At 33.6% G+C, this 18754-nt stretch overlaps 1 protein-coding gene across 3 annotated transcripts in view; it reads left to right on the top strand.

The window, feature by feature from the left end:
- The window catches only part of LOC129227044 (ceramide phosphoethanolamine synthase-like), a 183349-nt gene that overhangs the window by 118195 nt on the left and 46400 nt on the right, over positions 1–18754 (top strand). The window contains exon 1 of one of the 3 annotated variants that reach the window (XM_054861682.1): positions 8296–8511. The exons of the other annotated variants lie outside the window; for them this stretch is intronic. The gene's annotated coding sequence lies outside the window, so the exon portion shown is untranslated. Of the gene's footprint in view, positions 1–8295; positions 8512–18754 lie in introns of those variants that run through there. 3 annotated transcript variants of the gene reach the window in all.

The following is an 18754-nucleotide window of genomic DNA, read 5'->3' as shown; positions in this document are numbered from 1 at the left end:
TTTATTGAATCAATATTTTTAAAATCGCCGAATAAAAATTAAAGCTTAGATATTTGTGCATACTTTATTGAAAAAAAATTGAAAATTGACCAACAATATTTTGAGTTTTAGCAATTTAAAGCAACCCCATTTTTTTGAAAAAAAAAAAAAACGAATTAAATTTAAATAAAAAAATAATTTTTTTTTCGTATTTATGTTATGATTTTGCTTATTAAATAAATGATGAATCAGTTCAAAAAATTTCAAAACTCTAAAGTACATAATAAAAAAAATTTTCAAAATGTGTCCCGGACCCCCTTAAACAAGGTTTTGAATATCCATTCAAAGCATTAAGAAGAAATTCATGACATTCATCATTTGAAAATATGAAGAATAAATAGATTGAAAATGAAACCTTAGTTCAAGATGGTTTAAAAATATAAAAATTTGGATTGCAAATAGAAGCACCGTTTATACGTTTTTGAAGGGACTGTATGAAAAAAGCGTACAAGCGAAAAAACGTATAATAGGTATGGGTTAATGTGTATTAGACTTTGCAGGACCAATCATAAAAACGTATAAAAGAGAAACGTATAAACGGTGCTTCACTACTTAAAAACTTATAAATTTGAGAAAAAAAAAAGAGCTGATGTGTGCATCACATAACTTCCTTTTACTCCAATTAAATGTTATTTCCCCATTATTGGCAATTTCAATGTGATTCACTAGTTTATTCTGTAACTAGTGGCACCCGCACGGCTTCGCCCGTAATAGAAAAATTAAAGGTCTTTTTGTTCGCTTGTATATTTACAAATGTATGGTGAATTTTCTCGCCAATTGGCTTGTACCGACGTTACGGTTCCACGCTATGATAATTTCGTATCTCGCCAATTGGCTTGTGCCCATGTTACGGTTCCACGTTATGATAATTTCGTAATTTATGATAGTTTTTTTCTTAAAATTGGAATAAAAAAAGAACCACATCGAATTTTCGAAAAATCGCTTCGAGGTGCACACCCCCATGCTACATACTAACTTTGTGCCAAATTTCATGAAAATCGGCCGAACGGTTTAGGCGCTATGCGCGTCACAGACATCCTACAGATATCCTACAAACATCCTACAGACATCCAGACATCCTCCGGACAGAGAGACTTTCTGCTTTATTATTATTAAAGAATATCACCAACAGTGGCCAAATTGTAACCAGATTTTAATTTAAAAAAAATCGCCAAATTGGCGACAAAACTTGGCGATCAAAAGACTGGCGATATATTGCCAAGTGTCCGCCAAATTTTAACACCACTTGCGTTTGCATCGAAATTAACAATGATTTCCCCCCAAAAAGGGGCAAAAGACCCCTTTAGAAACACCTGAATGCAACCAAAAGGTGCACAACTAGACCCCACTAGGAGTCTACGTACCAAATTTCAACTTCCTAGGACATACCTTTCTTGAGTTATGCGACATACATACGCTCATACACGCGTCACGAGAAAACCCATTGTAATTAACTCGGGAACAGTCTAAATGGATATTTCGCGTGTCTATATGTTCTTAAGTACTTATCCACGTGTGGTCGAATCGAAAAAAAAACTCATTCATTCGGGGGTGAGCAAAATGGAAATTAAAGTCGATTTTTGAGTGAAATTTTTTCGTGAATACAATACTTCCTTTTTTGTAAAAGGAAGTAAAAAGAAAGAAAAAAAATTTTCTCAAAATTTATTTTGCGATAAAATATGAAGCTGTAGCTACTAATCTTTAGTATGTAAATAAAATTGAGAAATATAATTGAAAGAATACCAATAATAGATGAATTTATACGAATTTCTTTCGGTTTCAGTGATGCAGGTTTAACATCTGTTAAAAGGCGGCAGCACCACGTTGAAATTGTTTAAGAAGCTTTAAAACATTTCATAATAACAACCTAAACAGTTAGTGTTTCTCAAAATTTCTAACTGTAGGTGTGGAGAATACACAACAGAAATACAATTAATGAAAAAGAAAAGACAACACACAAAAATGTATCTTAGTTTCAACTTTTGCTATTAGATGGCAGCACTACTTAAAAGTTTGTAAGCTCTTTTTCACGTCCGAGTCCAAAAGGTTTACGTTTGGCATTCATTTTCAGTTGCTTAGTGATTTTTGTGAACTTTCAGCGTATCTTTTGCTTCACATAGAAATGCATGATGCAGACAGATTGACTGGCAGAAAAAAAATGTGAACTGATATATTTTTAGCGAAATAAAAATCATTTTCATTTTAACACATGATAGTGAACCATTTTCATTTCAATTTTTGCTACAGAGAAAAACAATCATCACAGTCTGTTATTGCCTTAACAAATAAAGAATAATAAATTGCAAATTAGGTGCTTATATTTACCCAAACAGGCTTGCAATCTGGGGAAAATGCAAACGGATAAGTTATCCGTTCTTTGTAATTTTCTGGAAGAGTCAATTTTGCCGTAAATTACACTCGTGTCTATTTTGCGTAAATTCAGTATAGTTTAAACTTTTGCATGATTTTTCTTTTCAAATGATTTCAGATTTCATTTGGAGGATTCAGCAGGTTGCATAGAATCTACTCATTACTGTTTTTATTTGCTCCTCAGTCTCTGAGACAAACGAAAACACGATGGGGTAAATGTAAACATGATTTCATTTTCTAACCACAGACAGAAATTCAAATTTCTCATTCCCAGTTACTCCCAGAGAGTATGGTCTCGGACAAAATGCACACAATTTTCACTTCATCCGAAGGAAAAAGAGAGATTTTAAGCTGAAACGTTGAAATTCGGTTTCCATTTACCCCAGCTGAATCTTGAAACTGAAAAGGCTGAAACCTTGAAATTTATGAAGTAAAAAAGCTGAAACCAGCTGAAGCCTAGAAATTTATGAAGTAAAACAGCTGAAACCTGCTGAAGCCTAGAAATTTATGAAGTAAAAAAGCTGAAACCTGCTGAAGCCTAGAAATTTATGAAGTAAAAAAGCTGAAACCTGCTGAAGCCTAGAAATTTATGAAGTAAAAAAGCTGAAACCTGCTGAAGCCTAGAAATTTATGAAGTAAAAAAGCTGAAACCTGCTGAAGCCTAGAAATTTATGAAGCAAAAAAGCTGAAACCTGCTGAAGCCTAGAAATTTATGAAGTAAAAAAGCTGAAACGAGCTGAAGCCTAGAAATTTATGAAGTAAAAAAGCTGAAACCTGCTGAAGCCTAGAAATTTATGAAGTAAAAAAGCTGAAACCTGCTGAAGCCTAGAAATTTATGAAGTAAAAAAGCTGAAACCTGCTGAAGCCTAGAAATTTATGAAGTAAAAAAGCTGAAACCTGCTGAAGCCTAGAAATTTATGAAGCAAAAAAGCTGAAACCTGCTGAAGCCTAGAAATTTATGAAGTAAAAAAGCTGAAACGAGCTGAAGCCTAGAAATTTATGAAGTAAAAAAGCTGAAACCTGCTGAAGCCTAGAAATTTATGAAGCAAAAAAGCTGAAACCTGCTGAAGCCTAGAAATTTATGAAGCAAAAAAGCTGAAACCTGCTGAAGCCTAGAAATTTATGAAGCAAAAAAGCTGAAACCTGCTGAAGCCTAGAAATTTATGAAGTAAAAAAGCTGAAACCTGCTGAAGCCTAGAAATTTATGAAGTAAAAAAGCTGAAACCTGCTGAAGCCTAGAAATTTATGAAGTAAAAAAGCTGAAACGAGCTGAAGCCTAGAAATTTATGAAGTAAAAAAGCTGAAACATGCTGAAGCCTAGAAATTTATGAAGTAAAAAAGCTGAAACCTGCTGAAGCCAAGAAATTTATGAAGTAAAAAAGCTAAAACCTGCCGAAACCTAGAAATTTATGAAGTAAAAAAACTGAAACTTGCTGAAGCCTAGAAATTTATGAAGTAAAAAAGCTGAAACATGCTGAAGCCTAGAAATTTATGAAGTAAAAAAGTTGAAACCATGATGAAGCTTTGAAATTTATGTAGTAAAGAATTATGAATGAACCAGAAAAGGGCAGGGAGAAAGGAGAAAACTCATGAATCAATGATGATTTGCTGATGAATCAATCTACAGGATGGAATTCTGAAATTTTTTCATTGAATGAATTGCATTCTCACTAAGTAAATGAATAATGAATCCAGAACAGATAAATTATTAAATTAAACCCAATCAATTATTAACAAACTGAATGAATGATTTTTGAAAAATTAAAAAGATGAGTTTTAGATAAAATCGAGAGAGAGAGAGAGAGTTTATAATATAGATGTGTAAGACTTTTCCAGAAATGGGTCAGCTAAGTGAAAAACTAAACGAGAGATCTTGTTATTCAAATGAGCAATTTTATACAAAACTAGCGGTACCCACACGGCTTTGCTCGTAGTAGAAAATCAATAGATCATTTGGTTTGCCTGTATATTTACAAATAATGAAAGATGAATTTCTCACCAATTTGCTATGTTCATTTGCTCGCCCATGTTGCGGTAATTTGCTCGTCCACGTTATGGTAATTTGTTCGTCCATGTTATGATAATTTGCTCGGTAAAATGTTCTTAAAATTGGAACAGAAAAAGAACAATATCGAATTTTTCAAAAATCGCTTCTAGGTGCACACCCCCATGCTACAAACTAATTTTTTGCCAAATTTTATGAAAATCGGCCGAACGGTCTAGGCACTATGCGCGTCACAGACATCCAGACAGATATCTGGACAGAGATTCAGACAGAGATCCAGACTTTCAGCTTTATTATTAGTAAAGATAAAGATTATGGTTGTTGTGTTGACGTCCAAACATCCAACTGCAGCAGCGGTTCAAAACCAAATTTTTTTTTTACAATGCAATTAAATAGTTTCTGAAAAAGTACTTTCTCAAATGATTCGGTTTTGAATTGAAACAAATCGAGGAGGGAACAACGTAATGAATAACTGCAAGTGAAACGATATGCAAAAAGCTAAAATGCAATAAGTTAAATTCGAAACTAATTTTCTAAAGTGGAGACTACGTCGAGAAATATAACAAAGGAATATGATTCTGTGCTTTTTAAAAGTCATTAATTTATTTTCTGTGCAATGTCGATGTATAATGCTGCTTTCTTTAATGATTCAACAGTTCCGTAAGTAAAAACAAATATTTAAATTGAAAATATTTTACTTGAAAATGTTTTACTTGAAAATATTGCTTGAAGTCACGCGTTACCATTGCTTTGAGTTTTAATTCACCCAAACTATTTCTGTGGGATAGACCACATTAGAGAAATAATATTTTATCTGTTTCGACCAAATGAGAGGAGAGGTTACAGTTAGTGATGTTCCGGGTATCCGTGTCCGCGGATATTCGAGGAAAAATAAAGATATGCATCCGTATCCGTTACTTTTTTGACGGATCTCAAACGGATCTTTTCTATTCTAAAAATTCTTAAATATTTGAATAAAAGATTCTGAAATTCCGTTTAAATTAGGTTTTATTCCCTAAATTCGCTTCGGTTATTTCGCTAAAAATATATCAATTCACATTTTTTTTTTCTGTCAATCAATCATGCATCTCTGTCTGAAGCAAAGGATACTCAACAAATTAACAAATATCACTAAGCAGCTGAAAATTAATGCCAAAAGTATACCTTTCAGTGAACCAGAACGTAGTAAAAACTAGTGATGTTCCGGATATCCGTATCCGCGGATATCCGAGAGAAAATAAAGATCTGTATCCGTATCTGTTACTTTTTTGACGGATCTTAAACGGATCTTTTCTATTCTAAAAATTCTTAAATATTTGAATAAAAGACTCTGAAATTCCGTTTGAATTAGGTTTTATTCCCTATTTAAATTATAAGGTATAATTTCAGAAGCCAATTTGTACCCCCCTACTGTATAAGTTTTAAAAGTGTATGAGTGTCTAGTTGTGGCATCGTAGTTCCTAAACAGATGAACCGATTTTGATAGTTCTGTCATCGTTCAAAAGGTGACTTGATCGAAAGTGTTCTTAGCTTGGCCTCGTTTTCGTAGAACTTTAATTACCGGAGATGTTAATCAAAACCGACTTAACATTTTTCAGAATTATGGTAGTAAACACTTACCCTTACATTGAAAATATTGGCCCCAAATTGAAAGAATGAAGTTTGTTTTTTTTAATAATTTTTAGTTTAATAGTAGTTTTTGTTATTGATTTGGGGTTTCTGCTATTCTTCATTTTGGTTTTTCTCGGCATCCTTCAAAAAAAGTGAAACTAAATTCTCTATTTGCTGTTTAAAAGGTGTTCCCGGCTCTGTTATTCCGTCGGTCGGAGTAAGTTGAGTGGAATGAGTCAACGTGCATTTATGCTGAAATAAAATGCGAAAAATTATTTCTAGCCTATCCAGTAGAAGCTTTACACTCTTGTTCCTGTATCCTACATCTACCGACCAAGCTAGAAATATTTTTTCACATTCTATTTAAGCTTAATACAGCGCTGTCCCGTTCCTTCCAACTCTCCCTCAATTTTAACGCAGTTTTTTAAAGAGTAAATCATAGTCTTTATTATATTTTAGCCGTAGATGACATTTTTTGAAGAAACAGTGTTATTATTCTGACGGGAATACCTTCCGTAATAAATTTTACACTTGGATAGTTGAATTGAACAAAAAAATTTTGAGATCCGTATCCGTATCCGCGGATCTTGACACTAATGATCCGGATCCGTATCCGCGGTTCTATTTTTTTAACGATCCGGCACATCACTAGTTACAGTCCCCTTAACCCCTCCCCCGTTAAAGCATCACCATATATTTTATATTTATTTGAAAGTAATACAAACTTTAATTCGTACAAGAACTGCACAATTAAAAGTCTCAGAAATTTGGTTTGCATCTAGTGTAAGTTTTGACCTCATGGGCGGAGGGGGCGGGGGATATAGCCCCCTTAGCCCTCCTTCCTCATTGATCCGCCATTATATAAGTGTGTGTACGTGTACTTAAAAGGAAAACTATGCATTTAAAAATAACAAATATTTATAATTGTGCAAAACGTAAAAAAATGCTGTTTGAGACTTTAAAAAGCGTCATCAATTGGAGTTTTAACAATGGGGTGCACTTGCTTCAAATCAAAAACCTTAAAATTTACTTGGGATTAAGCTTCTTTCATCAGCTCGAGTTAATCTAGGAGTAGGGATGAAGAGATACTCGAGAAACAGATGAACAAAAAGCAAGCCGAAAACATACTCGTGGATAGACTGGATTAACTGATAACACGGATGCCAAAGAAGCTGAAATACAAGGTAGCAATTAAGAGATTTTGAATATGTGCTCTCTTGGGGAAAAAAAAAAACAGTTTTCGTTCAACAGATTCAATAGGGATCTGTTCCCTTTTGTTTGCCACGATCTGCAAAAAAATGTAGAGAACGGATTTGTTACCTTTTGATTGAAAAGCCCAACTTTACCCTTCAATAAACTAGGATTTGTTAGGCTTGGATTTCTAGGGGGTTTGATTAAGACCACCTGAAAGATAGAAAATGCCAAAAAAACGTGGCTTTTTAAAAAGTTGATATGTTCCCTTTTGATAAATTTTTCCTCAAATTATAATTATTTGGCGGTCTGCGTACTTTCTATTCAAGATCTGCAAAGACGAAGATTGTATTCGAGAACGGCGACGTTTGCTTTTTTTAAATTGAAAAATACCTCATGATTTTTTTTTCTCAAATAAACGGATTTTACAATCGTTTTGAAATGTTATAACTTTCATCATTTCCCACTTATTATAATCATCAATTCTCACTTGATGTCGTTTTACTTATTTATAAAACATCGATAATTTAAAAACACAAACTCCTCTACAACAATAGTACAAACATCGAAAAAAGAACAACGATGTTTTTTAAATATAGACTTCAATGACGCCATCCTTAGTGTGGTCAATTCGTTAGTTTCCCATAGAGAAACACTAATCTCAATATTACTTTTCTCTTTTGCGAAAACGGTCAATATTTCATCAACTTAAGAGAACTTCCCTGCACAGCTCAAACATATTATGTATAAAACATAACGTATGTAACTTTTTAAAAAAGTATGATTTTTCTACAGACATTTGCAAACCCCATTAAGATTCCCAACATATTTTTCCGACAGCGTAAACAAAAAGATTTGCGACGAGGTGACGAAACTCGCAAAAAAAAAGAGGAGAATCGGAATTATCCACTCGACACCATCCCCACGCAAAGCTTTCATCCTTCTGCATCTTCACAGCACGTGCAAGGCAGAAAAAAACCGTCGCCAACCATCCCGCCAACTGTGCGCCAACTCATTTATCGAGCCGCGTTCTGCGGATCACAAGAGAATTCGATCTCTACTGCATGTGGTCGCCAAGACGAGGCTCTCTCTCTCTCTCCCCCGCGAAGCCAGAAGAAAATAAACAAACAGCGCCTCCCCCGGCACGTGATACTTGTTTGCAATCGGAAGAGGAGTCAAACGATTTTTTTTATTCTTCAAGTTTCTGTTGCAGAAACGGTCAAGAGTTTTTCAAGAGTTGTTTGGATTCGCTGAAGAGTGGGAAAGGGAGAAAAGACATTTTCTGGAGCATGGTGGTGAGTCACTATTTCTGTTTTTTGTTCGCCATGTGCATCTATTTTATTATTGAACGGGTATTTAAAAGAAAAAATGCTTGGTACTAGATCATTGATCGGTACAATGATTTGAGAAATTGAATGGTTTGCAACAAAACGGAGTCAACTTCATTTTTTATGCTTTTGTGCAGGGCTATGGAGTTGGGGTGGGACTCATTTTGGAGTAAAGGAGTCGGAGTCGTGAGTCGAAAGCTTAAAACTTCAAGAGTCGGAGTTGATCATTTTCCCACTCTGCCGTACAGTGGCGCGAAAACGGCAAAAAGCGCTGAAATATGTTTTTAAACCTCTCTCGTTTGTTTACACAGACAGTAATTAACGATTTTTTTCAAATTTATTTGGGTTCAGGGTCCAAAGTTTGCAGGTTTATGCAGCTAACTGCTTTTCAGGGTCTATCTACAGACCCTTGATGACTAATTAATATTAATTTCAAAGAGTACATTTTTTTTTGTCGAGTGTTTCGAAAAATATAACCTTGAATTCCCTAGTTTTCGGTGATGATCAAAACAGATTTTGGATTGAGTATTCGATTACTCATTTTTTTCGTCCTATTACTATCGTTGGACACGAGAGAACTTAAATATTATTATAAAATAATTTAATATAAATATAAATTAGAGAGCCTTTAATAGGAAAAAAAAATATAGACTGCTTAAAAGCAATTTTTGTAAATTCCCGCACTCATGGTTCTTCAACTTTCTAAAGGCTCCTTTCAGCTTTGTAGTGGACGAAGGGATCTAAAATTCCAGTTCTGATTGCATAAGAAATAGGCCTGTGCAAATTTATTAATCCTCAATTGGTCTAACATAGAGAGGGGGGGGGGGGACATTTTAAAGCTCTTTTTGGGGTTTTCGCCCCTTTGTGTGTTGCTCTTTGCGGATTCGGAGTCAGGCTGATTTTGGGGTAGAAGTGTCGGAGTCGAAGGCTCTGAAAATCCCGAGTCGGAGTAGATCATTTTTGCTCCGACTCCATAGCTCTGGTCTTGAGACATTGAAAATAAAGTTTTGAAATTTGAATGTATTAATGTCATGAATTATATTTGCCTTGTACAATTTTTCTTTCAATCGAAACTGCGACTGGTGCTGTCTTCTTTTTGCACCATACGATGAAATGATTTTTGTTGAACAGAATATGAACTTGACTGAACATTTCTAAAAAAAACGCTCGTTTTTGCTGTATTCTCTTCCATTATAAACTTTGTAAGAAATTGGGGTATCTCTGAATGGGAAGTTGTAATGTGCAAAATTTCAGCTTGCGATGTAAAGAATACCCACAAAACCATAACATCTGTTATCTGCAATTCAAAAAAAAAAAAAAAAAATCTCGATTTTATCACGATTTTCCAAAACGTTTCAATTTAGAAACTGTAAGACCGCTAGAAAATTTAGCTTTTTATTCATGATATTAAAATAATTATTGCATAGAAGCGCTGTTAATGCCCTATAGTATTACTCAGCATTGGCTGAAAACCAGAGGTAGAGGTTTTATAGCGTGCTCTTCAAGTCTGAATTTAAAGAAGCCGATGGATAGAGAGATGGTTATCCGGGAGCGAGATGAAACATATTTAACTGTGAGAGTGTTGGTAACTGATACCTATTCTTTCACCTTCTCTGTAGGTGAATTTTCTCAGAAATGCTATTCATGAATTTATAATTAGTAAAATGGAGTGAATCGAAATACATTTTCAACTCCACGTCTGAACTTGAACCTCATAAAACAGTGGTGCCCCCAACTTTTTTCAAGAGGAGTACCTCATATAAAAATCATTTTCGCTAGCCAAAACACCGAATGGTATTTCAAAATATTTCATTTTTCTCTAAATAACATGGGAAAATATGGAAAAGGAAAGAAAATTAATTCGTTGTTAAATGCTTATTTCCTTATGCTTTGATGCTTATTTCATTAAGTTCATGTTTTTCAAAGACCAATCACTGAATATTTGGCTCCAAATTTGTGACATTGTCACTGATCGTGCTTTCTGATTTGTAACACCGGACAAAACAACTGGCCACATGGGTCAGCTTCGCTGACCGGCTGGGGCCTGCGAGTCGTAGGCTGGGCACCACTGGCATTGAAGATCCTTAAAGCAGATGGCGGCGCTATATTTATTACTAGTGGTACCCGCACGGCTTTGCCCGTAATAGAAAAATTAAAAGGTCTTTTGGTTCGCCTGTACATTTACAAACAATGTATGGTGAATTTTCTCGCCAATTGACTTGTACCCATGTTACGGTTCCACGTTATGATAATTTCGTATTTCGTCAATTGGCTAGTGCCCATGTTACGGTTCCACGTTATGATAATTTCGTAATTTACTCGTCCATCTTATGATAATTTTGTTCTTAAAATTGGAACAGAAAAAGAACCACATCGAATTTTCGAAAAATCGCTTCGAGGTGCACACCCCCGTGCTACAAACTAACTTTGTGCCAAATTTCATGAAAATCAGCCGAACGGTCTAGGCACTATGCGCGTCACAAAGATCCTGACAGACAGAGATCCGGACAGAGAGAGATCCTGACAGACAGAAAGACTTTCAGCTTTATTATTAGTAAAGAACAGAAAATGAATAGTTTTTACTTGACAGTAAACAGAAATAAGTCGTTTTTAAAGAATGGCACCATAGCTCTGAAAATTAGATAAGATAAGAAAGTAAGTTTACGATTCAGAAACCCCATGTCAATATTTTTAACATTACTCATTTTAGATAAAACACTCAAAATATTTCTACAATAAAAATATCTAATTTTTTAATTCTGTACCGTACTTGTACTTAATATTTCAACCACGGCATTGAGTTTTAAAACAAATCCTTTTTTGGGGGAAAATACTGTGTTCGTTTAACATGCATTTATCTTTCTAAATCAATCTAAAATTATTTTATACGACTCACGTTTTGGTTAAAACTGCGCATTTATTAAGCAGGAAAAATGTCACTCTTTTTTGCAACAGTTTTCGAAAAAAGATATTTTTTCTTGCCAAAAAACATTGTTTTAAGAAAATAAACATTTAATGAATATTTTTCTTTATTCAATTCTTCTATTCTGCCGTGGGCATGTAAAGGGCAGTAATTGCAATTTTTTATTTTTTGCATATTTGTCATCTATTGTACGTTACCTTTACTGTGCAAACTTGCTTATTTGGTTTTCGCAGGAAAAAAAGCGCGGGAAAACCCCCCCGCATATTTCCAACATTTATCTGTTGTTATTATTAAATCCATAAAGCGTTTCTTCAAATTTCTCGAAAAATTCTTTCTGCAGATACTTCTGTTTACCTGCCCACAGCAGCATTCGTATTCTTGTTTATTTCCGACGGATTTCTGTTTCCTCTATAAATAAGATTATCAAATTGCGGTATAAAATTCACAGCAACGGTGGCGAACCCTCTTCTCCCCAAGAACGATATCTCCAAGAGCGATATCACATCACCTAAGTGCTACTTATGTGTTTTTTTTTTTTTTTTTTTTTTTTTGTGAAACGTTAAAGCACAAGAGACAGCCAATTAAGGGTGTCATTTTTCCACCCATTGCACCTTTAGAGGTGCTATAGAGTGCCAAGTGGCACTCATAAGGAAATACCGCTGGTGTAACAACGTTTCACTCTAAAAAGTGCCAAATACAACCTGCAGTTTTAACAGTGTATAGAGCACACATTAACAATGAGATCCCCAATACGAAAAAAAACTCCGAAAATTTTCAATTATGGAGTCTGTGTGTAAAATAAGTTTTAGATAATTTACTCCTATACTCGTAATTTTTTTGTCTAAACAATTGATATTACTATCAAGCAGGAATTGTAATAGGATTAAAATAACAGTTTTGGTCATTTTGATCTTATAATCGTTATATTTTTATCTAAATAATTTATATTACTATCAAGTAGAATGGAAAGTAGAAAGTGCTGTTACACATAAAATAATTTGAAAACGCATCACACAAAAAATTATGTTTCCCTTACTGTGCATATTGTTCCAACAATTTTTTTTTAAATTTTCTTAGAGGCGGTAGTACAAATATGAGATTACTATAGAGGGTTGCTACCTTAGAGAAGGAATTAAAATGGAGGGAGGAAGTCCAATCATTGGCTTATCAAAAGCTGACCCAAAGACTCCAAGTCACGTGACTCAAAAATGACAAATGGTTGGTACGTTTTGCATGAAACGAGCGGAAGAAACCTGATTTCTTCCAATGCTTTGCTTTAAAATCTGTCACGTGACTTGAGGTCTTGGTTTGAAAGTCTTTATTCCCTCTATTTTATCTCTTCTCAATGTTTGCTACAAATGATTCATTCGTTTTCAAAACGCTGTACATTGAAGAGTATTGCACGTACAACGATGAGGAGTCCAATTAAATTAACAACTAACCCATCGAGATCTGGAATTGTTTAACCAGGTGGTAAACGAGCACAGTATTTTTAAAATGGCTGCAAAACGAAAAATGCGTTTTTTTCCAGTGTGTGTTACAATATGGGAGTGATGTTCATTTGTTCTGGAAGAGCTTTAGAGGCACATTAATGACCTTCTTTTTGTACTCCCACCACCAAAAGCGTTAGAAGAGCTCAAGGATAGCATCCATGCGGCAGTGTTGGCCATTTCCGAGAGACGTTACAAAATGTGTGGGGCTATCCTTGAGTTCTTCTAAAACGCTTTTGGTAGTGAGCATGGGTGTAGTTAGAGGGGGGCAGGGAGGGGTTACTGACTCTTCCTAGAAGAAAACCTCCGACTCCCACGGTCTTCCCAAGTTTCACCAAAGATAATTTGAAACGGCAATTTTAGGGCATACATTTCGAAAATTTTCCGAGGGAGAGCCATATATATTTTTGGACTTAATGGCATGGGGAGGAGGAGGGGGATATGAGCCGAACACTCCCCTTGTTATATCACAAATACCGTCGAATGAAATTGGTATTTTTAGAAGAATTGCGTATGTCTTCGTGAACGTAAGATCGAAACTCCATAAAACCATTGAACACATAAGTAGGCACCTAATTTCAGAAATTTACAATTTGTTTTAGTTATTTACGATGAAAGACTATTAAAATATTTTTTTATTCTTCAATTTGTTGTTGGTATCCTAAATGCATGAATGATTTAATGTTTACTGGAAAATTCAGCAGAAGCCGAGAAAATCGAACAATTTTCTATTTTTGACAGTGCCCGAAATTTACATATACATTGTGGGCTTGTATGATTTTTAGGATGTTTGTTGTTACTTTTTTTTTGTTACCATTGTCTTATCATTATTTTATCTCTTTGTTTTATCTACTGCAGTCTTTGTAATCTGTCGCTGGGAAAAAATATCTCCATTTTTTCTCGAATATAACGATTCTTGTTCAAAAACTCTTCTCCAAATTTTCTGTTTTGTGGTCGATGCTTTGTAGGAGGGTCAAAGCGTTCAACACCGTCTCTTGTTTTTGACTATTCTATTTGTTTATCGCGGCCGGGGAACATTCCGGTCACGTGACTCATTCGCTGAGCAGCAGCTTCCAGATCGCATGCTGATGATTCATTCACGCAGAAATCATTAGAGCTCCCGATTCACTGTCGATCAGCATCTGTCTGTGTCGAAACGCCACCGGAGAAAAATATTTCCTCTTCGTAGAGAGGAACCCTGATAAGAAGAAGATACTCATAATGCCCAACTGTTTTTTGATGTTAAAATGCGACAAAACACTATCCTGCGTGACATCAGAATAAGTAAAAGCAAATTGGATGAACATTTCTTTGGAGAGACACGTGATTTAGCTATTGCCTGGCAGGAGTGCCCGTCCATTCCCCCCATCCCCCAAATTTTTCTCCGACCTTCTTTCCCTTTGCTGTTTTTTAGCTCCCTTTTTTCGTTTAATTTTTAAAAATATTTTAATTTATTTATTTATTTATTTTTAATTACTATTATTATTTTATTAGTAAAGTTGTGTGCTACGCAAATGACATACCACATATACACATACACACAAACTAAATAAATAAAATATAAACAGAATAAAATAAAATAAACTAAATAATTTTAGCTAAAAATGCATCAATAAAAAATTTAAAAAGTTTAAAAAATCCCCCCTCCTCCCCTCCCCAAAAATCGGATGGCGCAACTTGCGCCATAATCTCCCCGCCCCCCTGCGGGCACCCCTGTTACCTTTAAGGGTTTTCAAACTTTTTGACATAGAGGAACCATTTGATGTAAAAGTTTTCTTGAAGAACTCCGTCAAAGATCAGAAAAACTAAAATGTTCAAACTTTATCCTAGTAAAATTTACAAATTATTATTTCATCTTGATTCTATACCAATAAAAACTGCTTAGTAATATTATGAATGTTAGTCAGCTATTTTTTTTTTCTAAAATATTGATTATGAATAATAAACAAAATCAACAATATTTCAATAAACAACTTATTAAAAATTTGTTTAGGACATGGCTGTAATTTTTTTTCTGGGGGGGGGGGGAGGGCTTAGTTTCTGACAAAAGGAGTGTGAAAACTCTGCAGCTATTAAAGAAGTGCAGGAACTGAACTTTCTTGCAAACTAAGACTTGATATTCATGAAAATTGTTTTTACGTCAGGAATAACCTATTTAATCTATGAAAATTTTATTTTTTCTCAATTTTACAAACAATCCACTTTTAAAAAATCTTTTTTAAGATGAAAATTTTATCAAAAATTTGGCTCTTCTTGCGGAACCCCTGTGAAAGTTATAGGGAGTTTCAGGGTTCCATGAAACCCAGGTTGAAGACATATATATATATATATATATATATATATATATATATATATATATATATATATATCCATCCATCCATATGAATTTCTCAATGCAAACTAAAGGACTTAAAAAATGTATAAAATTGTTCTTTTAAGAAAGAAAAATAACTTGAAATTAGTTCATTGATCTTTGATGAAATATGAAATTAAAGCAGAGGTTCAAGCTGAAGTGGATTTAGACGATTAGAAAGCAGCAAATTAGTTCATTTATTTAAAAGAAAAAAGACTCCTTTTCTTGAGAGATGCAAGATATGTATTTCAGTGATCTCAAATGTAAAGCAGTTTTATTTATTAAAACGACGTAAACAGAGCAACAGTTGTTGTATAATTACGTTGTTTTTTCTATTTTCCGTCATTTTTTAGCTCATTTGATCAGTTTCCTTTTAATTTTTCGGAAGACAACGGAAAAGTACGATAGATCCGAACGAGCGATATAACGAGGTGCGGTGTAGCGAGAGTTACATCATGTTTTTAATAATTGCTGTACCCGTTTTTATTAATGCAGTCAGTCGTTGTGTGAATAATTTAATTTCTAATTCCGATTTGTTTGTTACCAGAGCTGACAAAGGTGGTGAAACTGTTAATATAACGATTTGACTTCTTCTAGACCATATTTGAAGCGCCTAAAAATTCTTGTGATGAGGAGTTAAAAGCTTTAAAAGTAGTAAACTCTTTGTTTTGGTAAATTTAATGACTTACATCGGATGCATTAAGCTGGTATTCCTTTTAGTCCCATTGTTTCAAATGTTGGCAAGGCCTCAAAAATCTAGTTAAATTTTTCTTTCTTGTATTTTCTTTTATTTGTAGCCACACTTTTTAACGGTTGAAAGTTCTATAGATTGTAAAAGAAAAGAGAAAAAAAAAACCTAAATTGTATCCGCCGTTTTTTGCAATGTTTTGCGAATTTGTGGATTTTTAACGTTTTTGATGACTTAATGAATATTTTTTGGCACAAAGGTATTCATTTAGATATTAATTAGTTTTTTTATTCATTTTAAAATAACGTTTTTTAATTTCTGAGAAGAATTGAGTATTTAGTTTCTTATTTAGTTCAAACGAAATGTCCAATTTAATTTAAGAAAAAATCCAAGAAAAATAACTCACTCAGCTAAAAGCAGCGTTATTTATGTTTAAGGGAATTTAAATTCTATGAACTATGTTCCATGTAAGATAAATAAATACTTTTGTGCTGAATTGTAAAGTATGAAAAAACAACGTTAAAACAGCACAAATTGCCAATTACAGCAGACACGTGTTTCGGCGTTACAGGGAACGCCTTTTTTAATGCAAAAAGTAATGAGCTTATGGATGAAAAGACATCCGACAAAAGCCAAGAACAGATAAGCCTGCAGATTGAAAGATAAAAATAGCGGATTAGCCAAACACCAATGAGAAAATTATAAACCGATAAGGAACCAATAAGAATGCAAGCAAAGGCCAAGAGCTTTCTCTGAGGTACAGTAAACCCAGAAAGAAAGAATTCAACTGGACAAAGATTAAGCCAAAGCTTAAACAAAAAGAAAATGTCAATAACCGTGAACCGCAAGAAAGGATTTGTATATGCTCAAATATCTTATTTGACTTTTGAAAAAAAAATTATGACTTTTATTTTATTTTTAAACTTGTTTCTTAGAAGCATGCTTTAAATAGTTTATAAGAAGAAGTTTCATCCACTTACCAAGATCAATTTTTCATTTCTAGGAACACCGTATTAGATTTCTGCTAAAACAAGCAACATTTTAGACGCATATTTTATTCACAACTCTAAAAATAAATATTTTATTTAATTTCTAAACATTTTCTCGCTAAATTGGAAAGTAAGAGTTTCATTTATTTTCCAAAACAAAGGTAATCTGCAGCTTATGAAACAAAGCATTTCAGTGAAGTTGAGAAATAAGGCTTATTTTATTTCCAAGTAGTGTTTTATTTAGTTTCTGAAAATAATTTTTTAGGCAATTTTTCTGAATTTCAAAAGAAGAATGAATCGAAAGATGATATTAAGAGTCACAGTACCCCTTTCAAACATTTTTTTTTTTTAAATTTAAGTAAATTTTATTTTTCTTTGAAATCATAACATAATTACTTGTTTCGTAATCAATAATTTCTTTTTAAAATTTTAAAATATTGCCCCTACTTTTTTTAAATTCAAAAAATTTAAGAAAATGTCAATTTTTTAAAATCCCTAAGGCTTTTTTGTTTTTAAACTAATATTAAAAAAACTTTTTGCTAAACGATCACAATAATCATCTCTAAAAATCTGTGCATTCATTTGCTTATGAGTTTATTAGAACATTTCCTGTGATTAATTATGTAAAAATCGTAATTTTTGAAAAAAAATGGTTTTTAAAGGTTTAACATGCTCTAAACATTTTAGTAATTTATACGTAAATGCTTATCTCATGCACAATTTTGTTAAATATGCTATCCCAATTGCAAAAAGTATTACTTTAAAGCTGTATCTTTAATAGAAAAAAAGCCTTAGGGATTCTTATGACGTGAAAACACACAAAAAAAAAAAAAAAAAAAAAAAACCATCATCGAGAAAAATCAATTTAAAGTTTTTCTTTTGCCTAAGAACGCATAGCGAGCATGGCCTAAAACTACTCATAACTTTTTAAATATTTGAACTAAAGCAATGAAACTTTTTCCCTGTGTTTGGACCGATTTTTAGTTTTGAAATAAGCAATAAATTTTTTTTTCATCATTTGATCATTTTTGAGGTATTGTAACCCCTTAAACGCAATTTTAATGCAAAGTGGTAAAAGAGTAAGATAAATAAATACCTTTGTGCTGAACAGTAAAGTAAGACAAAAAAGCACAAATTTGTAAATTACAGCAGACACGTGTTTCGGCGTTACAGGGAACGCATTTTTCAATGCAAAAAATAATGAGCTTATGGATGAAAAGACATCCGACAGAAGCCAAGAACAGATAAGCATGCAGCTTAAAAGATAAAAACAGCGGATTAGACAAACACCAATGACAAAGTTATAAACCGATCAGGAACCAATAGGAATGCAAGCAACGGTTCACGGTTACTGACAATTTCTTTTCTTTTTGTTTAAGCTTCGGCTTAATCTTTGTCCAATTGAATTCTTTCTTTCTGGGTTTGTACCTAAGAGAAAGCTCTTGGCCTTTGCTTGCATTCCTATTGGTTCCTGATCGGTTTATAACTTTGTCATTGGTGTTTGGCTAATCCGCTGTTTTTATCTTTTAAGCTGCATGCTTATCTGCTCTTGGCTTTTGTCGGATGTCTTTTCATCCATAAGCTCATTATTTTTTGCATTGAAAAAGGCGTTCCCTGTAACGCCGAAACACTTGTCTGCTGTAATTTACAAATTTGTGCTTCTTCTAACGTTGTTTTGTCTTACTTTGGTAAAAGAGTGTTTATTAAGTTAATGACAAAACGATGCAATTGCCCTTTAATATCTGTTAGTCGCTTCTGACTTCCCGT

The sequence above is a fragment of the Uloborus diversus genome, chromosome 7, assembly GCF_026930045.1.
Source record: "Uloborus diversus isolate 005 chromosome 7, Udiv.v.3.1, whole genome shotgun sequence".
In the NCBI taxonomy this organism is placed as follows: Eukaryota; Metazoa; Arthropoda; class Arachnida; order Araneae; family Uloboridae; genus Uloborus; species Uloborus diversus.
The sequence above is the reverse complement of the archived record's forward strand: the minus strand, read 5'-3'. Positions and strand labels throughout refer to the sequence as shown.